This window comes from Episyrphus balteatus, chromosome 2 (genome assembly GCF_945859705.1).
Source record: "Episyrphus balteatus chromosome 2, idEpiBalt1.1, whole genome shotgun sequence".
In the NCBI taxonomy this organism is placed as follows: domain Eukaryota; kingdom Metazoa; phylum Arthropoda; class Insecta; order Diptera; family Syrphidae; genus Episyrphus; species Episyrphus balteatus.
The window spans coordinates 98,510,583-98,537,640 of record NC_079135.1 but is presented as its reverse complement, the minus strand read 5'-3'; the positions used below and the strand labels follow the sequence as shown (position 1 = coordinate 98,537,640).

Genomic DNA, 27,058 nt, shown 5'->3' with positions numbered 1-27,058 from the left:
AACACTAGAAAAATGTCCCCATGTATTTATTACTCAAACCCCAAATAAAGGACTAAAAAGTCCTTTAATTTAAATAAACTTTCTTTGATATTCTCTGTAAAATCAAAAACAAAACAAAAAAAAAAACTTGAAACAAATCATGCAAAATTGTAACATTGTCAGCAAATAACTTTTATATTTCGGAAGGATGCTTCAATCTTATACCTTCGAGTTTTATACAATAACTTTTTTTGGTAACTTCTCTCCCAGCCCAACAACACGTGTTGTTCCTTCCACACCCACTCACACTATTATCTTCAAAGAAATATTTATGAACTCAATCACTTTAAGTTATTTTAACCCAAAATCTTAAGGATCTTAAGAAGCTTATAGCAACCTATACAATATTATATTTATATATACCCTTCTAATTTTATCCTAAAATAGAAAAGATGAAGATAGCTACAACACACTCGAAAGACTTTATGATAAAGAAAATACCATAAACCATCATTAAACGAGCAATTGATATACATTATACCTTTATCCCTTATTGTGCCCCAACAAGGCTCTTTTATATTGTTTTCATTGAATTGCTTCCTTTATAGTCCCTCTTAGTCGTGTCAAGGATGTTTTCAAAATACACTTCTTCTATATATAAAACCAATATCTACGTATATACGAATAAATTTTGAAAATCCTAGCCCATTCTTTTATTTATTTTAACTCCATCCACAGATTATTGTGTGTGACTTATCTGCCATCACATCAAAACAAAACAAAATACCTACGGAAAATCGATTCTCTTCATCATTCTCAAATAAAATACTCTCGACTCGTATAGTAGATACTAGATATCTACTCTAGTTCCGAATTTTAATTCAATTTAAATGCAATCACAAAAACGAATCAATGTTTTATTAGGAGAGCCTTTGACAACTTTGATCGTGCACACGAACCAAAAAACACCTCTTCTCCTGTTTTGACATTTATGTGTGTTTTCTCTTTAATGCAAAGGCAAACTTGTTGGGTAGTAGTAAGGATGGGGTACCCTTAAGCCTTAAGTCAAGGGCAATTTCGGCTTGAATGCGACACAGGGTAAACAGAATGCGGTATTATTATTTTTTTCTTATACTGTATCTTCATACGTAGGCAAAGTAGAGGTAAGGTATCGTGTTGTATACGAAGACAAAACATTTTTTGCAAAAAAAACAAAAAATAATAAAAAAAAAAAAGGACGAAATGCAAACTGTGCTCCTGTCTTAACGATAATATATATATGTGTACATAGCGCACTAAGTCTCCTTAATCCTGGTGAATAGAAACAGAGCCAAAAAGAACCAGATAGACATAAACACAATAATGACAACTTTGAATAAAAAATAATTACAGTAGAGTCTCGCTTGTTCGCATTGTTGTTAAATAATTTCGTCTAAGGATCCACATACATATTTTGTGTGCCTGTTTAAAACTGTTGGAAACAAACGTCAACATTAACTTAATAGTAACTATCCAAGACTCTAAGAACAGTGAAACAGTAATAGAAGGAGAAAAGGAATATTATTATAAGGTGTGGAAAACACCAAGACTATTTATTATTTTTTTACTTCGATGCATTAGGAGAAAATTTGTCGCTGATAGCAACAAAGTTCAAAAATTAAATTAAAGAGAAGAGCTAAAAAATGTTCCAAAAAGCAAGTATCCCAAAAAAAAACGAAAAAAGAAAAAAAAAACACCGTGTTCGTAATCAACTCTTGTAGCTACACTTTTTTACCAAAGTTTACAGGAACAGGAATGTTAGTAAACAGACAGGCATTTTGTGGAACGAAATATAGAACGGCTGATTTTTTCAAATCTGAAGGAAGAGTATTAAAAAAGCTTAAGTCCTGGTTTTCGGGACGCCAACTCCCTGGCGAAATCCGCCATTTTGAAAAACGCGAATTGGTCTATATCTCCCAAACTGTTGGCTTCATTGAATAAGTTACTTAAATAAAATTGTAGGTAATATAAATATCTTTCCTTGTGCATGCAATGTTTTTCAGCGAGGACAATATTTTTAGGTTATGTTGTTTTATTTTTATTTTTTTCTGTGTTTTAATTTTTCTCAGTCTCTATGACAGAAACATAATTTTTTAGCATCATAAAAGTTTGACTTCTCATATCATATTTTTTTTTTAACATTATGTTCACGATTTAGCCTTTTTTTCATACCTTATGCAAAAACATATTAGTATATTTTTTGAAAATATTGAGAGGGATTGCTCTTAAGGTTAGGTATCTTTGATTTGAAAAGTCATATAATCTTCAAAAGTATACCAAATTAATGTGAATTTGATGTTCTATAACTTTAATAATGCTACAAAATTATGTTTCTTTCATACGGATTGAGAAAAATTAAAAAACCCGAAAAAATAAAAATAAAACAACATAACCTCAAAAATGTTGTAAACGCTGAAAAACAGTGCATGCACAAGAAAAGATATTTATATTGCCTACAATTTGGTTAAGTTACCAGGACTTAATAGACGGAGAGATGGATGCAAGTTTTCGGACTCACTCGGGAAATGGAATTTTTTTTCATGAAATTGTTGGATGGGGGTGGGATAAGCAAATGCCAAATTGGCAGAAAGCAGACTGGATGGAATAAGCGTGGGTGGGGGGTCAAACTTGCATTTTTTTTTGGAAAAAAAACTTTCTCGGAAATGGGTAAAAAGTGGTGAAGGTGGTTGAAGAAGGTGTTAAAGTGACAGTTCCAAAATGGCAGAAAGCTAAGTGGATGGAAAAGGGGTGGCAGAAGGGCGCAAAGTGGTAAATTTTTTTTTGAAATTTACTGACTCGGAAATGGCTGCCATTTTGCAAGCGTGTTCCTGATGGTTTGTAGTTTCTAAATTCAAAATGGCAGAAAGCAGACTGGATGGGTTATATTTTTTTTCAATTTTTTACTTCGGAGAGTGCCAAAAAAAAACTTTTATTTTAAAAAAATATTTAAAAACAACGGCAACACCTACAATCTTGTATTATAACTTTTTTTTAAGCCAAAACCCTATTATTTAATTATCTTTTCAAATAATGTCGTTTTCGTGAAAAGTTTTTGAAAAACAAATTTTTAAACTCAAAATTTTAACTTTTTTTTAATTTTTTTTTTTTACTTTAATTTTTTCTTTAATTTTACACGATCAAGCTTTGTTTTTGGTAATTTAATTTAATTATCTAGCTAATTTTCAACCAATTGTTGAAAACAAGATGCTAAAATGTCGTACAGTTTTTGAAATAATTAATTTTTAAACTCAAAATTTTTAACTTTTTTCAAATTTTTTTTCTTATTTTAATTTTATTTTTTATTTTACGATTTCCAACACTGCTTTTGGTAACTAAAATCAATTTTGTAATCAATTTTAAATCAACTACTGAAAACCAAAAGCTAAAATGTCGTACAGTTTTTGAAATAATTAATTTTTAAACTCAAAATTTTTAACTTTTTTCAAATTTTTTTTCTTATTTTAATTTTATTTTTTATTTTACGATTTCCAACACTGCTTTTGGTAACTAAAATCAATTTTGTAATCAATTTTAAATCAACTACTGAAAACCAAAAGCTAAAATGTCGTACAGTTTTTGAAATAATTAATTTTTAAACTCAAAATTTTAACTTTTTTTTAATTTTTTTTCTTATTTTAATTTTATTTTTTATTTTACGATTTCAAAACACTGCTTTTGGTAACTAAAATCAATTTCGTAATCAATTTTAAATCAACTACTGAAAACTAGAAGCTAAAATGTCGTATAGTTTTTGAAATAATCAATTTTAAACTCAATTTTTTTCCTTTTTTTTTAATTTTTTTTTTCCTTTTTTAATTTTATATTTTATTTTACGATTTCAATTACTGCTTTTGGTAATTTAATTCAATTTCCTAATCAATAAAGTCGTTATTCATAAAATTAAATGTTTCCTGTAAAAACTCTCCTTATTATAAAAAAAAATTTAAATATTGAACAAAAGATAATAAGTTTTGAAAAAACATCTAACAAAAAACGGTCTTGCCCCATTTGGGTAAGACCGCCCGCCCTATCAAATTTTGTTGCTAGAAAGATCGTTTCTTTTGCTTTTATTGCAGTCTATTTGCAATAATAGCACAATTATGCTATATTTTCATTAGTTCTCACTCCATCACAAGCTGTACCATTTTGTACACATTTTGCACTTAATCCAACAATATTTTGGATGGGATATAGAAAACAGTTGCAAATAGAAGGTACAAATACAGTCTGCAAAGTCCTCTTCCTGAGAATCATCACTTACATTTTTAGCAGTTGCTTAGCTTTTTGGAAGGTTTAACGGTGTACAACTTTACTAACTTTCAATTTCGCCCATGGGCGGTCTTGCCCCATTCATCATATCTGATGTTCTGGATTATTATTTTTGTATTTATCTTTATGACTCTTTCTTTCGCAGAGAATACTTTTGAATATTCACTTTCTATTATAAAAAAGGAAAACTTAAAAATTTAATTTTTTCAGTGTTAAAAATACAACTGGCTTTTCACATGAACGATAATAATTTGATAAAAATCACAAAATTTACCGTAACTCTTCGGCGTGTCAAGTGAACTTGCTAAAACTAACAGAGGTGATCGATCACACTAAAAGGCACCTATATTATATTGCAAGTGTTGGCAATTTTACTTTTTTTATACAACATAGTACAAAAACGTTCTTGCCCCCACTTCTCCTATATATTATTCTATTTTTAATAAATCAATTAATATTAAAATACTTCATAAACAAAATAATAATTAAAAAAAAAATTATTGCATACTTGTAATATTATAATATGTATATGTTATATGTAATATATAATTTTTGCGTACTTTTATAGGAATTGTTCTAGTTCCAATTTTGGGTTTTTAGTTTTAAAAAATGTTTAAAAATAGTATGCATCTACTAATGAGGTAAACTTGTATGGTTTATTTAAGAAAAAAGAACAAACTTTATTAAAAACATAACTTGAATGGCGAATGAGCAGAAAAATGTTACTTTAAAATAATTTGAAACATAAAAATTGTCCCCTATAAAATTTGCTTTTTGTGACTTTTTGTGAATAATTTTGCCTTACGCCGACGATATGGTTTTCAGTAATTGATTTAAAATTGATTACAAAATTGAATTTAATTACCAAAAGCGATGCTTGATATCGTATAATTAGAAAAAAACAATAAAGTTAAAAAAAAATTTAAAAAAAAATTAAAATTTTAAGTTAAAAAATTATGTTTTTCAAAAACTGTATGTTATTTTAACATCTGGTTTTTGGTAATTGATTTAAAATTGATTACGAAATTGATTTTAACTACCAAAAGCAGTAATTGAAATCGTAAAATAAAATATAAAATTAAAAAAGGAAAAAAAAAATTAAAAAAAAAGGAAAAAAATTGAGTTTAAAATTGATTATTTCAAAAACTATACGACATTTTAGCTTCTAGTTTTCAGTAGTTGATTTAAAATTGATTACGAAATTGATTTTAGTTACCAAAAGCAGTGTTTTGAAATCGTAAAATAAAAAATAAAATTAAAATAAGAAAAAAAATTAAAAAAAAGTTAAAATTTTGAGTTTAAAAATTAATTATTTCAAAAACTGTACGACATTTTAGCTTTTGGTTTTCAGTAGTTGATTTAAAATTGATTACAAAATTGATTTTAGTTACCAAAAGCAGTGTTGGAAATCGTAAAATAAAAAATAAAATTAAAATAAGAAAAAAAATTTGAAAAAAGTTAAAAATTTTGAGTTTAAAAATTAATTATTTCAAAAACTGTACGACATTTTAGCATCTTGTTTTCAACAATTGGTTGAAAATTAGCTAGATAATTAAATTAAATTACCAAAAACAAAGCTTGATCGTGTAAAATTAAAGAAAAAATTAAAGTAAAAAAAAAAAATTAAAAAAAAGTTAAAATTTTGAGTTTAAAAATTTGTTTTTCAAAAACTTTTCACGAAAACGACATTATTTGAAAAGATAATTAAATAATAGGGTTTTGGCTTAAAAAAAAGTTATAATACAAGATTGTAGGTGTTGCCGTTGTTTTTAAATATTTTTTTAAAATAAAAGTTTTTTTTTGGCACTCTCCGAAGTAAAAAATTGAAAAAAAATATAACCCATCCAGTCTGCTTTCTGCCATTTTGAATTTAGAAACTACAAACCATCAGGAACACGCTTGCAAAATGGCAGCCATTTCCGAGTCAGTAAATTTCAAAAAAAAATTTACCACTTTGCGCCCTTCTGCCACCCCTTTTCCATCCACTTAGCTTTCTGCCATTTTGGAACTGTCACTTTAACACCTTCTTCAACCACCTTCACCACTTTTTACCCATTTCCGAGAAAGTTTTTTTTCCAAAAAAAAATGCAAGTTTGACCCCCCACCCACGCTTATTCCATCCAGTCTGCTTTCTGCCAATTTGGCATTTGCTTATCCCACCCCCATCCAACAATTTCATGAAAAAAAATTCCATTTCCCGAGTGAGTCCGAAAACTTGCAGCCATCTCTTAGACTATAAGCTTTTCTAATACCCCTCTTTCAGATTTGAAAAATTCAGCCGTCCTGTATTTCGTTCCACAAAATGCCTGTTTTTTTACTAACTTTCCTGTACTACAGGTAGTTTTTTTTTTTCAAGACAAATTTAGAGATCTGCTGACTTATTTGGGTGGCTCTTTTAAATGATGTCTTGTATCTCTTCAGTTTTGGTAAACTAGGATTCTGCTGATATAAATGCGCTCGCTGAAAAGATAAGACTTACTTAATTAAAGAATCTTGGGCCCGATGAAGCTGTTTATTTTCCTAAATGCATGGTCCTGGTTTAATGACCTTGATTTTTTTTTCTGATATTGGATGCCATTGAAGTGAACTACAGAGTTCTTAAACATGGTGTTTTGAGTTCACTCAGCACCCCCTGGCATTTTTTTTATTGTTGGTGCAGAGATTCTGGATGTAGGTACAAAGAAAGATGTTGGATAATAGTCCCTGGAAGTATTCCGCTACTTCTGAACTGATCCTTAAATGGACCATCCCCGAATAAGAAGGTTCCTGTGGATGTGTAAGATGATTCATTCGTCTACACCGAAGAAAAAAAGTAAGTTTATGTGCACTTTAAAACAATGGGATCTCCTCTGGAAATATTTGAAATCAGCTTGAACTCTGTCAAATTTAAAGTTAACTTCATTTTAATGAGAATTTTTTCTTCAAAAAACCGACTAAAAATGAAAAGCTTCCGTCTTAATTGTGTATCTATTAAAAGATTTCCTTAATAAAAAATGAAGTCCAGTTTGAAAACTGGAAAACTGGTAAAAAAAAAAGTATTTGACCATCGGATGTAGCTGAAAATCCCGACAGTATAGAACACTTCAGCGAACCGAAGATCACTCTAAAAAACTTTCTTTTAGAAAATGTTCTTCTTATCTTGATTATCTTCATCTCCTTGAGCGTAAAACATTTATAAAGACTTTTCTAGGGCCTTTAACCCCAAGAAATAAATCGAAATCGAATCTTTCGGGACTTTCGCTACTTTCCTGTTGTAGTAACTGGAACTACTGGATTTTAAGGATGTTGGAAGTCGATCAATATTAGTCGGTATTAGGAACTGTTTTCGTTCAAGCTTTGCTTTTTTTTAATTTTCAAATAAAAGACGTTGTTTTTGGTCAGAAATCATACATCTTTTCGAGAACTTAAATACTTTTCGTAAAGCTTCTTTACAACTGTCATAAGTTTTCATAATAGAGAAAGGTGTGGACAATGTTTCCAAATTTGGCTCTAAAGTCTTTTTTTTTAGTTTTAATCTTATCACAAACCCCCGTCCAACTTTTCAATTGATCATAAAAAGTTTACTTTTCCTTATGCACTTTCCCTCCTCTCCAACCAACCAATTTTGTAATTTAAGCTTTAAAGGCGCACGCATATTGCACATCCGTGTTGGCAATGGTCACCATCTTAGAATCCGTCAGTTCTCGAGACTTTAAGTTTTTTTTTTTTAGTTAATTAAGAAAAATATTGTCCCACTCGTGGGCCCGTACTGTATTCTTAACATATCTGCATATGATTTTGTTCTTTTTTCTCCTTTCCTGTTTTAAAAAAACTGAGTTTGTTTGTTCGACTGTCATTTCGTCCTTAAATTTGAATTCGCTTATAAATACCGGATTAGGTGTAATGAAATACATGAAAAAATACGACTACGACCCATAGAGTTCTAGACAAATGAGAGAGAATTCACAAAAGTGTTGGAGCAAGAACCATGAAGAATGACTGTTAAATAGACAACTTCCAACAACAAAAAAAAAAAATATAAAAAAAATTCATTTCAACACAAGGTCGAGTGTAAACAAAAGTATATACATTTAAAAACATTGAGGGGATTTTCGGGATGCCAATGGGAGCTTATAAGGGTGCAAAAAGAGTTTATTTAAGCCACGCGTCGTCGGTTGTGTCGGTTTGCCCACTTTTTTTTTCAAAACATCTTAGTGATGAATTCCGTTAAACCTTCTAGGAGTTGGGGAAGGTATTAACATGCAAGCCACAGAGTCGTTTTATTTTTTTGTTAAAAAAAAAAAACAAACATTTTTTTTTAATGAAAAAGAGTTCTTTGCATTTCATAGAGAGAATTTGAGTTGTGGTATTCACCTAGTATAGTAGAAAAAGGTTAAAACCACAATATATCCAATTAGTCAATATACTTTATGTGTATGTACATGGGTGGGAAATAATTCATACATAAATTTGATTTAAGAGTAGAGAGGTTTGCTAGAGATATGGTTTATTGTTTTAATTAAAATATCAATCAGGTTGAATGACTCACTTTACGTTCCTGGCTTTTCTATCGCATGGTAAATTTGAAAAATCCTTGAAAATTGATTGCAAAATTGAATATTTTATTTAGACAAAGTAGTTATGTCAAAGTGATTGATTGATATAAATTTATTTAACATACACATGCACTTGAAAAATAAATACGGTTATATTTATATACAAAACATAGTGTTCTATTTTGGTCCCAAGAGCAGCGTTAATTTTACTCCATAATTTCATTTAGGCTTTTTTGTGGTGCATGCTATTGTTTTAAAGGGTTTTAACCAATACAGGTCGTTATTATAATTTTTATAGATTAAAATATAATACAAAAATATGTTTAAAAAAATGGAAATCGAAAAGTTCACTATGGTGTATGAGTAACATTTTGTTTTCATTACAAAACTTCAACGGTTAGTTAGAAACACTTAGTGGTTGACTACAATGACGAAGTTTTATGGTTAAGTTAAGAATAAGTCTCTCGCGTATTTTATAAGTGTATGATACCTAAGGTCATCATAAGGGAAAAACATGAGCACATCACTTCCTTGTTCTAAAAATACAATAAAATAGGTACTCTCTGAATATATTTTTCCTAACCATATTTTCAAATTTGAATTTTTAAAGAAAATTGTTTGACATTTTGAATTTTTCTCATAAATATTGCCTTTCGCTATAGATAGTATGCAAATACGTGTGATCCTGTGAATTTCTTTTTTAAGAAATTCATACCATTTCCTTAACTTAAAAAGCATAAAAAAGCACTATAGCTTTATACAATATATCACAAGTAGGTAAAAGTGTCAACGTCGTGTTCTCTTGCACACAAGTCCTTTCTTTAGAGCACGAATTTTAAATTTTTTGCTTATCCTTTTTTCCCTATAGAATATTGTTAATTTTAAGAATATTTTTCAATTTAAAATTTTATCTCTCTTAAGTTGATTACAGAATATGATATTCAACTTGTGGAGCTTCTGACTGGGGAATTAAATTTTGTAAGAAAATTTTTTTGTTGGTTGATTTTCAATTGGCAAATTTAAAAAAGGGTAGCTCTACTGGGAGTATATTCAGTTAAACGAGTATAAAAAAGTGATGTGGGCGATATATCATTTTTCATGTGTGAGTTTCATTTATTAAAAAATATTAAATTGAGACTACAATCAGGCACAAAGTAACAATTATGTTTTACGATATGCAGTAAATTTTGTAATTTTCTTTTGATTTATTTACTTGTTAAATTTATTAATCATATACAATTTGTTTGGACTATCTTTTTTTGAATTTTTTCTTTTTTAACACAAAATAAATTACCCTCTTCCGAGTTTGCAACTTCATATAATATTATTTGAAAAATTAGGCAATGGAGAATCCCAGTAAAGTCCAATTCTGTAAAGTATGTAAAATATATTTGCACAGTAAAAAAAAAATGTTGGCAATTAACTTGGAAGATTAACCCACACAAAAGAGAAATTATTCCTGAGGGAACATACTTTTGCACTTTATTTAATCTCTCTGTTACATGGGGTTTTGTTGAAATTGAAGAATTTTAAAGAATTTATTTTGTTTTTAGTGGGTTAGAAGAGTGAGTCATTCCATCATTAAGCTTAATGATTCTATGACATCTGGGTTAATTTACATGAACTGACAATTGTTTAGTAAAATATGAAATAAGACAACTGATAGTTTGTGTTTTTCTTGTTCTCCTATAGAGAAAGTAATTTGAATGCGTGAACAAAATAAAAAAGTATATAGAGTTTGTAAAAATTCTTAGAATGTTACAGAGCTCTTTTTTCCAAAATTAAGTGAACGTCAATTAACATCCAATTTATTTTTCGGTCTCTTTTTTGATGATATCTTACTAATATAAATTTAAGCTGTGAAAGTAAAGTAAGCTAATACAAAAAATAATGTTAACAAAAAAAAAAAAAAATTGTTACGTATACGCCATAGTGACCAACAAATTGGTTGACTGAACTTATTTGGAAACAAGAGTGTAGACTGAAAACGAACCTGTAAGGTGATCCTGAGTTTCTTGTAAAAGATATTTGAGCTTGACGTTTTCAGAGAAGAAGTAGAAAAATAAATAACTAAAATAAAAGAAATTAAAATAAAAAAAAAAAAACAAAATTGTTCTATAATGCCAATTAATTTTTTTTATAAATACAGATTTCGAAAAATTTAACATTGCGAAAAATTGTTTTTTTAAGAATTTTAACTTTTTTCTAAAAATTGTATGTATAAATTATTTAGGGCGATTTTATTCACTCAAAGTTGAAAATAACTCGAGGATTTTTATTTTCAAGAATTAAGAATTAGATTTTATTCACTGAAAGTTGACGGTTTTAGCTTTCAGTTTTCAAATCTCAAGTTTGTCAACTTTTGATTTTCTCAACCTTCGAAAATATTAGAAGTGTGCAGAGTAAACTTGAGATTTTGCTTTGAAATGTCATTTTTATTTTCATTTTTGTTTCAAAAAATTGGTTTTAATTAATTGGTTTAAAAAAGTTTGAAAAATAATTGTTGTTTTTTTTTTTTTTGAAAATTATTCATGTACCCATGAACCCATTTCTTGGAATAGTGAAGATTATAACTGATGAACCTTTTGTCAAAACAATATTTTGTGACGCCAAAATTGAGATCATATTTGTTGAATAATTTAAAATAAATAAAAAAGTGGTAGGTACATATGTGTGGCAAAATTTATTTTTTTTTCTTCGCAATCCTCGGACAATCTACTTTTTTTTTATTGTAAATTGGCTCTGATGTTTCACATTGGTTTGATTAATTAAACATTATAGCATGATATTCGAAATCATTAATTTAAAAAAAATGACATCATTCAAAATAACATTTGAAATTGACATTTTATTTTATTAACTGTCGCAAATATCCCAGGGATATTTTTAAAACGGCAAGTTGGGCAACTTTTGGTTCGAAACTAGGGAGCTATGAAAAAAATTATTGAAAAAAAAACAAATTTTCAGCTTGCGATTTTAATCTCGAGTTGGAGTTAACTCTCAAGCTACACAACTTCAGAGTTTTTCTAAAGTTGAGTAATAGTGATTAAAATGGCCCTTATTCTCCCATTCAAAAGCTGTACAAAAACCTAGTTGTAGTCTTAATGTTACAAATGATAAATATTTTGAAAAGAAATATTTTTAGATTTAAAAAAAAATTCAAGTTTTTTTTTGTAAAAACAATTTTTTGAAAACGGATTAAAGAATTTTTTAACAATTTTTTTTTTAATTTTTTTTATAAACAAAAATGCTACAACGATTTAATTTTTTTTTTTTTTCTAAAAAATCTATGTTATTCAAGAAATTAAAGTATTTCATATTTGGTTAAAAGAATTAATTTACTTATAGATTATAAGAAATGTACCTATGTATATAAATTTTCGAGAATTAATCTGGTTGATATACAGATGGAGCCAATATGAAGGACAAATTTTTTTCAGTGATTATTTGTTTTGTGTTTTGACTTTTTGAAAAAAAAATAAATAAAAATGCAGTTTTGTTGCAGTTGCTTTGAATTTTACGTGTGCAAAATATAATTAAAATCGTTTAAGCTGTTTTCTAGAAAACTGCAATAATAAACAAAATTGTAAGTAAAATTGAAAGAAAATTACTTCCGCAGGTAATACCGAAGTCATGGTATAAGTAGTAGAGTTTAACAGTTTAAAAAAAAAAGCACTTCAATAATCAAATTTTATAATTATAAGCTTTATCACATATAATTAAAAGCAATGTGTTGAATTTTAGTATTATACCTTATAACCTTCTATCTATACCTTCACTGAAAACTCAAATCAAAAACTCTAAACACGTTCCTAATTTGTCAAATCTTAAGCCCTTGAGATACTTTTTTCCCTATAAAAGCATCTAGTACATCCGACCTAGTCGTGCATTTAACTTTCTCCTCTGTATTGTCCTTTCTCGCACAAAGTATTTCAAAACTTTTTCCGTCAAGTTAAAAATCTCAAAGCAAAAGTAAAAAAAAAAACAAACAAAGACAAAAAAAAAAACTTCCATTGACTCTTTGTGAATTGTGAACCTTTTGCTTTATTTTATGACAGCAGTATTTTAAAAAGAATCATTTTCAGTGTCGGTCGACGGGGAGAGATATAGGAGAGATTGAACATTTAACAATCGTTTTCTTTATCCAAGTTTGTTTTTCTTTATGAGTTTTTTATCACGTCTGATATCAAATATTTGAATTATTTTTGAAAGGATCCTGGAATAGATACCTACTTTAATTTATGACAAAAACGAAAGTATTTTTTTTGTAAATGGATGTTGGTGGTGGGGGGAGGTGTGGTTCCGGTTGATAAAAAGTTTGAAAAGGGACAATTTGTTGACGTCTTTTTGAAGTGCGTCATATATTAGCGGATTAGTATTTATATATACTTTGCCATAAAATCATTTGATTGATTTGTTTTTAATACAAAATTAACAGACCATGACAGACGGTATAAAGTCAAGTAATGACCGAAAATTGATGGTAGACAGACTATTGTGTGGATATTCTATTGTTACTGCCAAGATTTGAAGAAGTTTAAGAAAGGGTAACTCGAGTTTGTAATAAAATAAATGTGTCCCTCTTTATTCGTTTCCCGTATAAATGTCTATAAAGTTAAGATGAATTTGGTGCATAAATTTTGAAAGCACCTATTATTGAAGTTTTAAACGTTTTTATGTTGGCAGTTAAGGAGAACCAATGGTTTAGAAGGGATTCATATTCAATTTTGTTTCAGTTGTTTTCTGACTATTTGAGTGTAAAATTCATTTAAAATGTTTAAATATTATATTCCATAGAACAACCGTTAAAGGAACTCAAAATGAAGACATTTGAGTTTCTGCAAGAAACATTGTTTAATGTTAATTCAACTGTCGCTTTTTTATATTTACATTTTTAATAGTTTTTGAAAAATTTATTTTCAACAAATGAGTGAAACCAAAATTCGATTTAATTTTTTTCAAAACTAAAATGTCCAAAAAAGTTATGTCGTTTTCAAATAACTAAAAAAAACAACATATCTATTAGGGTGGTTCAAAAAAATCGAAATTCTTTTTTTTGATTTGGTGCTCCGAAAAATCGATTGCTAGACACCTCTTGAATATACACACCAAATATGAGCTCTTAATATTATTGGGAAGGTCCTCCGCTTAGCAATTTTCCATTTTTACATCAAGCTTCTACTAAAAAATAATCATTTTTTTTTTTAAATCGACTTTTTAGCAAATTTCTTTACATATTCTTGTAGGAAATTGAACGCTCTACAAAAAAGGGCATGTACACTTTTTTGTTTATCTAACCGTTTAATAGATATTTGAGGTAAAAAAATTGAGAAAGTCCTTCAAAATTCGTTTTTTGTTCTTAATTTTATTTATTTATTTGTAACAAATTGAAAAATTATAATAATCAAACGCGCAAGATATATTCTTGTAGGTAATAGATTGTTCCACAAAAAAGGTCTTAATAACTTTTTTCATTAATCTAACCATTCTAAAGATATTCGAGGTAAAATTTAAAAAAAATTATAAAAACATTTTTTACTTTCCAAAATTTTCTTATCCACTGAAAATTCATTATTTTCAAATTAGCAAGATATATTCTTGTAGGGGCTTAAACGTTCTATACAAAATTCCTTGGAATCAATATACTTTAAATATACTCATCTAATAAACGGGAGTACAGTTTTTGAAATGCCCGTGAGTCAAAATTTAAAAAAACTTGTTTTTAATTTTCGGTTAATTCTGTCGGAAAAAATGAATAATTTTTGATTCATTAAGTCCACGAAGCCAGTTTCAGACGATCAGTTAATGTGTGTCACAAAACCAGTTTCAAAAATTCCTGGTCTGTTTTTTTTTTATACCCTTTTCGCGTTAAAAATCATGGACGAAGAATGTTCAAAGAATTGAAAACATTCAAAAAAAGAGTGTGTATCCTTATTTACACAGCTATACCTACTTCTCATTAATGCCTTTTAAAATTTTGTAGGTTCACATCATAAAAAATGAAACTGTTTTAGAATTATGGGAACTAGTGCTTGGATCACTAATTATGTAATTCCTGTCAAAAAGTGAATTTTCATTTTTGACAAACGCCGGAAAATGGATCTACATTGATCGAAATATGAAACGGTAAATCGATCGGTAATTTTCTATAAAAAAAAAGTGCACATACGCCACAGTGACCCGTTTAGTCACTGATTAATTATAGTGAAAAAATTTTTCATTTATTTACAATTCACTGTTAAAATAAGAGACAAATTTTCGAGTCAAAAGTATTGAAATTTAAATCCATGTGATATGGTGTGATGCTATTCTAGAAAAATAGTATTACACACTACATATACCTTCAAAGAATAAGTATTCAAAAGTCGGTACCACAAATTGTTGATTAGTCAAGAATCTAGAAGAGTTTTGTACAACAAACTTAACAAAGATCCCATTTTTACTTTGTAGGTAGGTACATATTAAACAACACCATTATTATAATTCATAATTAGGTCATAAAATAAAGTGTTAAAAGAACTCACCGTGAAATTTTCTTTTATACCAAAGAAAATTTTCCTTAATGAGAAGTACTTAAAAAAAAAAAAAAAAAATTGTCAAATACTTATTACTTTTAACAAAATTTACCGAACCATTAATGTAAAGCCAACCAACAATTTTACAGTAGTTGTAAAAAATTCACAATTTTTTTTTTTTTTTTCTCAACGACAAAATACATGTTGTGCATTATCACCATCATTATAGTTTGTCCTTTCACACACGGCGTATTTTTTTTTTTTTTTTTCTACATAAAAATTCAAAAGTCAACAAACCGCAAACAAGCACTTCTTAAGTTTTTGCAGCCAAACACGGATTGCTTCGTTTTTTTTTTTTTGGATTTACGTTGTGTATGTTGGTTGTCCCAGAACCATCGTCCTCGTCGTTGGTACATAGTTGGAACGTTGGAACGTACTTAACTTTTGTACCACCTTTTTGGACTCTTTTTTCACTCAACATCATCAACAAGAGTTTTTAATTTTTTTACTTTAGAAAAAAAACTGCGAAAAACATACTTTATTTTTTTTTTTTTTGGAAAAGGCAAAAACGCATTACATTTCTGAATGGATGCACTATTTTAATTACCACTTTTACACACTGTGATGTCCTTAATCTACAAAAAGAAACAACAACAACAAAAAAAAAAGGATTCTTCATATGATGAGAAAAACCGAAATGGAGGACACATATTTTACAAAAATACAAAAAAACAGAAAGAAAATCCCCCTCAAGCTGAGATAACCTTTGAATTTAAACAAAAAAAAGATAAAAGTGTAAAAAAAAGTAACAAAAAATTCTTCTATAAAAATAAGGACGAAGCATTTAGACAATGCCTCATATAGATGCCAAGAGTAAGTTATTATAATCGTCTAACATATGGTGTGAATATATATACAAAAGCAACAACGCCAACGGTCTTAAAATGAAAATGCTCCTCCTGCATCATCATAATCATCATATGAATAGAGAATCCTTTTCCCATCACTAGTTCATCCTCCTCCTTGCCAACCACATCGTAAATATAGTGTCCTTAAACTGAAAAGCTACTCGAGTTCTTGACTTTTTGAAAGGTGTTAAGGATTCACTGAGATATATGAAATTTTTCTTTTCTCTCTATACATAAACTAAGAAGAAGAATGCAACAAATTTTCCAGGATCAAAGGAGATAATCATGTCCTTTCTTTGGAAAACCCCCTTTAAGCATTTTTTTTTTTTTTATTCTGATCGCGCGTCTGTCCGTACGCTATACACAATGAAGTAAAGTGAATCACCCCGGGGATGTGTGTGAAGGACCAAACCACATAAGAAGAACCAACGAACGAACGACAAATCGATAGTTAATCAACAACATTGTGTAAGGCTGCAAGGATATAGACTTCCTGATAGGAACTCTGATTCATCACTTTCATCATCATCATAGCAAAGAGTAGTGTAGCAGCCATTATTATATTACTCTGTTAGAAAGGTAGGAATTTACGGTTTTTTATTTGCACTAATATGGAGGTAAACCATGCGAATGACGCATTAGGCTCCGCAAGGGCCATGTTATGTGTTATGGGTTCCAATCAACTATTTAGGTGGAATTTTTTGACCTTACCAATTTTTTTTCGTTTTTCGTTTTTTTTTTCGCTCTTCAATTTAGAGCTCTGTTTTTTTGATGAGTGGGTTAAAAAATTTGTGTGTTTTCCTTTTTGGTGAAAAACACTTTATTTCACTTCACTCTAACACCTCATTGATGGAAAAATCAAAATAACCAACAAAAATTAACGTTTTTTTTCGGGCCCACAGTAAATTTTTGAAAACTAAAAAATGGATTTTTTCACAGTCAGATTTTTTGCGAGCGACAATTACCGTACACGGCCATATTGTTAGAGAATTTAACTGTATATGCCCGTGGCAAATTTTCAATAGAGTCTTCCAGCCAGATAGTCGACAACAAACTTGTGTTTTATCCTTTGTTCTGACATTCTTATAAAAATGTCACACCGGATGTGCGCAAGTCCTGGAAAAATCAATATGGCAACTATATGAAAAATTTGACAATCGTTGCAAGCAGCCATATTGAATTTTTTTTTTTTTGGTCGTTATTGTTTTTTGGCAGGGCGTTTGTAACATGTGGTTTGGGGGTGTTTTTTCTCTCACAAAGTTTTGGGGGAGGGGGGTGGAGAGGGGTTGTATACAACATCTTGTAGATACAATAGCTAAATAGTAATCTACATGGTTAAGGCACACGTGTAGTGGGAGGAATTGATGAGTATTTGAGGGGGGGGGGGCGAAGGAGTATTCACGTAGGTTCTGTCAAAACATAACAGTTTTGTTTATGCTTTTCCGTTTTTGGAAGAACCATTGGATGGTAGCTGTGAGTCACTCTTTTTTTTATGCCATTCATGAGGCAGAGAGGCAGTTTTATGAATGCGCTAGGCTTCTCTATGCGCGGCTGTCATTATCACACGCTCTGTCATAGAGTTGCTGTAGAGGCGGGCGTCAGAAGGGCTCCTAGGTCGGTCCTTGGTCTTACGTTTGACGTACTTATACGAGTAAATACATATATATTTGACTTGACTGGAAAGAGTCATAGATACTATGGATTATTCGGGGACTTTATAGGGAGAGCATCTGAGCAAAAAAAATCACAACAGGTGGTTGTAGTAAAATCGATTCGTTATTTAAACCATCATGGAATAAGTCCGTGTTTTTGTTGATATACAAACACACACACTATTATAAATGGGGAAGTAAAAAAAGGGTGGTGTTGAGAGTTCGTTTACGTCTGGGATTGCAAGCGTCGTCCTCGTCGTCATTATTATATCCATGTTGTAGCCGGCGCGCTCAAATTACATCTTGTTTATTATTTTTTTTTTTAGTCCTGTAAGGATGGGGCTTTTAGCCAAGTTTTTGTATAGAATGAATGAGAAGGAGCAGAGTGAGACGTATGTATTTCTTTCTTATTATTTAAAAATCTGAGAATGACAATGGTTGGAAAAAATAAATGCAATCCTACAACCAAACTTATAGTTTATGTATTTATTGCAGAGATTTGTAGGAGTGATGTAGATGACATTTTGTAGGTCTAATTTTTTCTATTCTTTGGAAAAAAATATTGTACTTTATAATTGAAATATATATGTGTATATGGGAGGAGGTTTTGATATATCCATATTCATACGTTTTGTTTATGAAGCTGTTGACCTTTTAAGCGCAGAGAAGCAGAATTATACTCGGAAGAACAAGGACGACATTTTTAGTTATTGTAGAATAAATCTTTCAGTGGGGAGTCGCTGACGACTGTTTAGAAATGGAATACCCACTGAGTTGCTAGATTCAATGGAAAAGAAAAAAACATGAAGAAGATTTTTCTTTCTAGAATGTTGGATTTTGTTGTTTTCCAAAGAAAAAACTGTAGGGTTCACTTGCACTAAACTAATTTACCTCAGTTCTCATTGATAAAAATATGTTTTAGTAAAAGATAGAAGAAAAAGAGACAAATGTGACTCAAGAAGATTTATAGGAATCATTAATGCTGAAATAAAAAAGGTTTGTACCATTGCCGAATTGATTTTTTTTTTCTTTGATAGGCTTTATGTTTAAAGAAGCGTGATTTTCTTCTATTTAATTGCTAATGATGATTTTAACAATAACCTACTCTTTGTATTCTTACTATTAGACAGTTAAGAGAAGATTTTGGCTTACGTTAAATGCATAACTTATTTCATTTGTGATTTAATTACATAAGAGCTTCGATATCATATAATCCTATTTGTAAAATTGTATAGGAAAAAAACAAGTGTTTGTATTAATTCAACAATTAAAAAAGGGCTTCGGTTTCATTATTTTGTAAGTTAATTATTTTATTTTTACTATACTTCTTTTACTGATTGGGTCACTGCGACGTATGTGTAACTTTTTTTTCATTGAAAATAAAATCCTAATGGTAATTCTTTAGTCTTGAGTAGTTGATCAGACGTTCCCTTTATTGACACTGTTAATACATTTTGACACTACGGAGGATGAGGAAACATTTGCCGGGTTGAATGTTTTTCATGTGAAGTTCCCAATAGGTATGAAAAGAATTGTCCTATTTTATTTGTATTCTTTTTACTTTATCAAAAATATATCAAGCGTCGAAAGCCTCTTCAAGATGAAATTCTGGATACTCTAGTTGGCTACTACTTCTTAAAAAAATAGTTTTTCAAAGCGTAAACAAAATTTAAAGAGACTTTTATGAGAAAATTGTATTAAATCAAATATTTTATATGAGAGCCGTTCTAGATGAGACAAAAAAAATCCTTAAACATCATCATCCATCCACCGATTGAGGGTGTGAAAATTGGTCATTTTATTAATGAAATTGAAATGCACTCTAATTCGAATTGACAAAAATCAATTAAAAAAAAGCAGACATATTTAAATTTAGTTAAGTATTCGCCTTAGTGAATGATGATTTATACAAAACTTGTATGTATAAGAAAGTTAAAAAATACTATCTAATAAATTTACTTCATATATGCATCAACTTAAATGGTTTGGAACGTTAATTTATGGATAAATGTTTTTCTAGAGGCTTGTTATAAATATCGCTGAAACGACAATGACAAATACATAGTGAGTCAGTCATGCGTTTTAATTTAAAAAAAAAATTAAATTTGCCTATTTCTGAATCGCATACATACCTTATCACAATTTTGGAAAACGTTTTGATAGTTTTTTCGAGATTCGGTTTTTAAGTGTCAATATGCATGTTTTCTTAAAAATTGGATACCAAACTTTTTTTGAAAAATGTTACAAAAATTAAAAAAAAAATTATAAACACCGTAAAGAACTTTCAAAATTTTTATTTGCGGTATATATGTACATACAATCTTGGTACGGTAGTTATGAATTGTGGGTGATTTTGATATTAGCTGTGCTTTGTTTTATTCGTGATCCAGATCAGGGGCCGAATTACGGCATACGATTACGATCATTAGTTAACGTATTTACGTTTTAAGTCTCTTTCTTTTTTTACAATTTTTTACAATGATTAAATATAGACAGCAATAGTTTAAACGATAACGTATTATCGTATTCGTATGCCGTAAATCGACACCAGATCATTGTTTTTATTAACTTTACAACAAAAGGTAGGTTTTTGTTTTGTTATTATATCTCAAATTAATACAATGGTCTGATCTGGATCACGAGGAAAATAAAACACAGCTATTATTTAAAACCAAAATTAACGGTACCAACCATAAAAGATAAAAGAAATTTTAAGAAGTAGAAGTGTTTTACGCTACAAATAAGTCCGAATTTATGAAAAGAAAATACTTTTGAACCATTATAAAGGTATCTGCCATATAACCGTTTTTTTTTTATGTCTGAATTTCCCATAAATTACTAAACCGATTTCAAAGAAAATTTTTATAGGGGTAGAAATTTCGTGTGAAATGATATTTGATCTATTATTTTTTTACTGTCCAAACAAAATTCTGATGCAAAACATGATTAATTACCCAAAATTTAAAAAAAATTTATTTTACCACTTATGGATTGAAAAATCCATAAAACTAGTACAACTCATATGAATGTGTACCTTTAGCCCAGGGAAATTAGTAATTTAAATCGCATTTTTCGCGGGACAAAATTTCTTTCATGGAATGTGTTCGGGTGGTTATCCTTATCATAAAAGTCAATTTGTTGTTAAAATTGGAGATTGGGAACAGCCGCCATCTTGGAAAAGAGATTGGTATCGTCTTATTGAATAGCTCCATTGTTATTCATTTTAACAGAAAATGACAAAGGTAGGACTTATTAACAATAAAATTATCTAAACAATGATATACAAAACAATTCCGTGAGTTGATTAAATAAAATTTTATAGTTGGTCAAAGTGAGGGTTTGTATCGCAAGGTTGGGATAAAATGACATTTTTTCATATATCTGACGAACTTTTGATTTGTTTAGATAATTCTTCAAGAATGAATTATAGTACTTATAATTACCTATAAAATGAGCCCACAATCGTTATTGTAACCATCGTATTGTTCAAGTAATCTAACTCCGAAACTCTCCATGTACTAGTCAAAAGTGAGAAAAAAGCTAGTTTTTTGCTGGTAGGCCGAGAAAATTTTGGGAGTAGAGGTATAACCAAAATATAAGTACGCAGTTTTGCTGCCATACTCGTGTTCAGGGGCGTACACTCCCTTGGGGCAAGCAGGGCGACGCCCCGGGGCCCCCGACCGACCTCAGGGCCCCCCACTGGAGACAATGCAGAGAAGGAAACTGTAAGCATAAATTGAGTTACGAAGTAAATTAAAATTTATTTGAATCACTTCGGATACAAGGGAGACAAATTATGTCATTCATTGGTAGCCACACAATATATATTTATCTGATAAAAAGGTTATCCCAGGGGCTCAAAAAAAAATAAACTGCTTTTTTAAAAGAAAAAGTATAATTTTATCTAAGGACCTAAAAAAATATTACTTGAAAATTCTTTGCAACCACAAATAATACATTAAGGGCCCCAAAAAAGCAAAAAACAACTTCAAGCCAGGGCCCTGCAGGCGCCCCAAATGCTTTTACTTCAGGACTTAAAAAAAATTTTTTTTTAAATTAACCTACATTTGTTGATGGATTACTAAATATTACTTTAGGAGCCCCAAAAAATAAGACTTCGAGGATCCAAAAATATTATATGAAGGATCCCAAAAAATAATTTTTCAGGAACCCCTTTAGATACTAAGGAGAACAAAAATATTCATCAAATTTTCTGATGACATGACAAATATTATTTGTGGATCCTCAAAAGTTATTTTAGTGGTTCAAAACAATCAAATGGAAAATTAAATATCAATTTAGGGGCCCTAACATAAATACATCAATGCCCAAAATAAAAATATTACGTTATTGGTGGCATTCCGAATATTACATCAAGACTTCTTGGCTCCAAAAAAATTATATTATATTTTAGGGGCCTCTAAGCACTTAATTTTGAGGCCCCAAAAATAATTTTTCAGGGGCCCCAAAAGAAATAAACTATGTACTATGTAAATCAAATGTGTACACATTACTTCAGAACAGAAGCCCAAAAAACTATCAATTCTAAGCTTCAAAAAAATTTATTTTAGGGGTCTCTAAATATTTAATTTTCTGGGCCGCTAGAACAAGTATTTACTACTTTTATGATAGAAATTTTAAGTAAACATAGCAAAGTGCATTACGAACATATTAAAACATTTAAATAAACCTAAAAATAAATAAGCCATACAAAAAAAAATGTATGGCGTATACGTACTTTTTGTTTGTATCTAAGGATCCCCCAAAATATCAAAGGGGCCTCAAAATTTAGTCTTGCCCTGAGGCCCCGACGACTCAACGTACGCCACTGCTCGTGTTAATGTCGATTTCAAAGGTCTGACAACTCTAATTTTGGGCTTTATACGGTTTTTGGGGGGTTAAATAACCTAAGTTTTCCAGTTAACGTGAATGGGCTAAATTTATACTATATGAAATTATAAAAAATATACAAGCTGATGCTCTATTATTTTTTCTAAATCTGGACACCTCAATCTTGGCTATGGGGTTAATAGAACTCACGATATAAGCTTTTTTAACTAACCATATCAGGCTTTTCAATTCAAATAAACAAACAAAAATCTAAACAAAAAAAGCTTCTAAAACATAATCGTATAAACGGCTTATATATAGTTCTATTGGTCACATCCCAAGATTGGGGTGTTCAGATTTAGGAAAAATAATAGAGCATCAGCTTGTATATTTATAATTTCAAATAGTATAAATTTAGCCCATTCACATTAACTGGAAAACTTACGTTATTTAACCCCCCAAAAACCGTATAAAGCACAAAATTAGAGTTGTCAGACCTTTGAAATCGACATTAACACGCGTATGGCTGCAAAACTGCGTACTTATATTTTGGTTATACCTCTACTCCCAAAATTTTCTCGACCTACTAGCAAAAAAACAGCTTTTTTCTTACTTTTGACTAGTACCTACATGGAGAGATTTGGAGTTAGATTACTTCTACAATACGATGGTGACAATAACGATTGTGGGCTCATTTTATAGGTAATTATAAGTACTACAATTCATTCATGAAGAATTATCCAAACAAATCAAAAGTTCGTCAGATATATGAAAAAATGTCATTTTGTCCCAACCTTGCGATACAAACCCGCGCTTTGACCAACTATAAAATTTTATTTAATCAACTCACGGAATTGTTTTGTATATCATTGTTTAGATAATTTTATTGTTAATAAGTCCTACCTTCGTCATTTTCTGTTAAAATGAATAACAATGGAGCTATTCAATAAAAACGATACCAATCTCTTTTCCAAGATGGCGGCTGTTCCCAACCTCCAATTTTCTCAACAAATTGACTTTTATGATAAGGACAACCACCCGAACACATTCCATGAAAAAAATTTTGTCCCGCGAAAAATGCGATTTCATGCCCATATTTTGACTAATTTCCCTGAGCTTTTGTAAAAAAAAAAATGTTTCAGATATTAGGCGTGTTTTTTTGGCAAAGCTATCCGCAGTTGGATTTCCCAAATATCAACACTGATAAAAAATGGGTATGCACACACCAAAAGAAAGGAAAACGTAAACTTATACACTTCGTCAAAATTCTATCCGCAGCTTGGTTTAGCTTGTATTCCTATCGGCAGCTGCATGTTGTTTTTGAAGTGCATGTAAACGCCAACCGCGGATACGGATATCAATGCCAAAAATACACACCTATTATTGTTTCATTTTTTAAAAAGTACTAATTTGTATGCATATTTCAACGTTCTTTTCAGCAGAAACCATTAGCCATTCGCAAAAATGGATACGTGTACCAACAGTTAGTAAAGTGAATTGACCATAATATTGAATTTTTTCCTTTTTTCAGTCTCAATATACTTAATGAAGCTCAAAACATTAAGTTAATTTAAATCGTCAAAAGAGTATCATATAATAAAACGGCAAACACTTATTTTGTGGTACAAAATACGCGGCCCACAAAAACCAAAGGGGCATAAATTATATACCGAACGATAGGAAATTTTATCTAGATGTGCAGAATGTATACTTTATTTATTTTTTTTTACAGAAATAGATAAAAACAATAAACTAAAATTGAGGAAAAAACAAAAAAAAAATGTGCTGAACCACGCCCTCTCCCTTCTGGAAGTGGAAACTTCTAAAAGCAAAGACGAGAACCTTCGAAGACATTCTCGAATTTCGAATAAAATTAAGTGTTGCATATTCTTAGTAGTAAATAAAGTGATTTATATAGTGTGCTTATTTGAGCATAAACAAAAGTTACAATTGGCACTCGAATTTTGAGTGCGGGGTCGGCTAGTATACATAATTATGATACTCTAATACCTTTTTTTTGAATATTGACTTTTAAATAAAAAGGCCCTTAGTAATAGACCCGAATTATTCATTTTTTTTTTTGTCACTAAGGGCCAAAGTGTCTCACTATCATGTAGAGTCCCCTTAATTTACAAATGCAAAATTTAAAGAAAAATCTTAATTGATCAATGGAAGTTTACTACTTAAAATGAATCTAGTGCAATTTTTTTTTTTTTTTTTTTTTTTCTAAACCGTTTTCTTTTTTTGATCCTTTTTCCAATGGGTCTTAGAAATAAATATCTGTAGTGTTTAATGTAAACATGATAATTGCATACTTTATGCCTATGTTTTCACTATTTTTAACCATGAAATCTATGCATATATTTAAAGCTGACTGTAATTATTCAGATTATTACTTTCAAAAGCTTTTTAACTGCATTTTAACAAAAATTTGAAAGCTCAAAATTTTAAATGCAGTTATCATGTTTATACCAAACACCATAGATATATGTACGTAATAATATGTTCAAATGTTGCTGAAATCTAACATTTGCAATTGTATTGGCGATGTGTTGCTATTTAATATTCCAAATCAAAACACTTCGAAAAAAGAATTCGTAACATTCACACATTTTGGAAATTTTTTGAACATCTAACAAAATCTGTGCCCCGCAGGTTGAGGCATGACTGAGTTGTTTTATTTTCTTTGTTTGTTTCCCATTCTATTAGATTCCGATTCCAACGCTCTTATAAATTCCAGCGTATACAAGCAATTCAAAAAATGTTCTTAAAATATTGAGTTTTGCTTCGATTTATCCATTTTTCTATAAATTTTTCTTTCAAAAGGGAAGATAATGAATCCATAAATTCCATTGTACGTAACTCACGTTACATTCAGAAAAATTTCCAAAAATAGATTTTTTTGTCAATAATAAATTCATACGGTAGTACAACATATGCATGAATGTAGCATAACTATTACTCTCATAATCAGTAAAACCTTTTTTTCATTTTTAGGACTTGCTTAAAAAAATAAGTCTGTTGGTAACTCACGTAACAGAAATCGGACACGAGTGAAATATGAAATTAAGAATCTAATTGTTTTTAATGAAGATTCATACAAAAAAAAATACAAGCTTTTAAATTTAGTGAAAAAACCAAACATTTGTTCAATTTTTCGAGGAAAATTTTAAAAATATTTAGGTAGGTAATTCACGTTACATTATTTTGGTAACGCTTGTTACCTAAGAATAATGAGTAGCTGTTTGTAATAGTGGATATAATGGAAAAAGTAAAAAAGCCTTCAAAATTTGTTCAAATTTCGTGTCCACTTTTTCATGGAATTACCGCCTGAGAGTATACTTCTTTACCCTCTTAAATTCTGCGTAAATAAAAACACTCAAGACTGGTTCTAAAACTTTCTTTCAAGACCAAGTGACCAAGATCTATTGGCTTATAAATAAACTATGTAAAACATATTACTTTTAAACGTAATTGAACCCCTGTTTTGCCTTGAGATTGATGATTAGGTCTAGTGAACATGGACACCGTAAATAATAACACTGGCCAACAATTTTCAACTTTTTTAAAATTTTCCAGAAAGATTTATATCTAATTTTATAGATTTGGGTTCAGTAAGCTCAAAAATCATATTGGTTTCTTTCTAGCAGCTCTAATTTTTGAAATATTTAATTTTTCATATTTGGGGAATATTCATACTAATTTACAGTTTTCCTTATTTTGAGCGTTTATTCGAATTTTCCAGAAAAATTTATATTTAACCTAATGTATTAAGGGTCAGTAAACCTAAAAATTACATTCATTTATTTCTAGGAGCTCTATTTTTTTTTAAATATTTAAGTTTTCCACATTTTGGGGATAATTACGTACTAATTTTAAAGTTATGCTTATTTTAAATGTTTGTTAAAATTTTCTAGAAAATTTTTTGTCGAAACTATTGCACTTGGGCTCTGGTTGCTCTCTAGGAGCTCTAGTTTTTTAGATATTTCCATTTTTCACATTTTGGGGTGATTTCATACTATTTTTTTTTTAGATTTTTTTCTTACAAGCGTTTTTAAAGTTTTGCTGGAAAAATTTATTTTGAATGTATTGTATTTAGGTTCAGTAATTAAAATAAAAATACAAAAAAAATTTAAAAAACAAAAATTTGTATGAATTTCTGTCTTTTCATGTATGAATAACTTAAGAACTAGAGCTGTTAGAAAAAAAACTAATGTTGTTGCTCGGAATCAGCACCCTGTTGGCCAGTGTAATCAGCTATCATATTTTCTAACTAAAAAAAAAGTTACTTTGCAAAAGGTGGAAGCAATCCAACAAAACCAAACAAAATA

The 27,058-nt window shown here is 29.5% G+C and overlaps 1 protein-coding gene across 1 annotated transcript in view; it reads right to left on the bottom strand.

Annotated features, from left to right (window-relative positions):
• LOC129909864 (brefeldin A-inhibited guanine nucleotide-exchange protein 3) overlaps positions 1 to 17,262 on the bottom strand; it is a 35,404-nt gene extending 18,142 nt beyond the window's left edge. Inside the window, exon 1 of the mRNA XM_055986983.1 lies at positions 16,957 to 17,262. The gene's annotated coding sequence lies outside the window, so the exon portion shown is untranslated. The remainder of the gene's footprint in view (positions 1 to 16,956) is intronic.
• Positions 17,263 to 27,058: the final 9,796 nt, after the last annotated feature.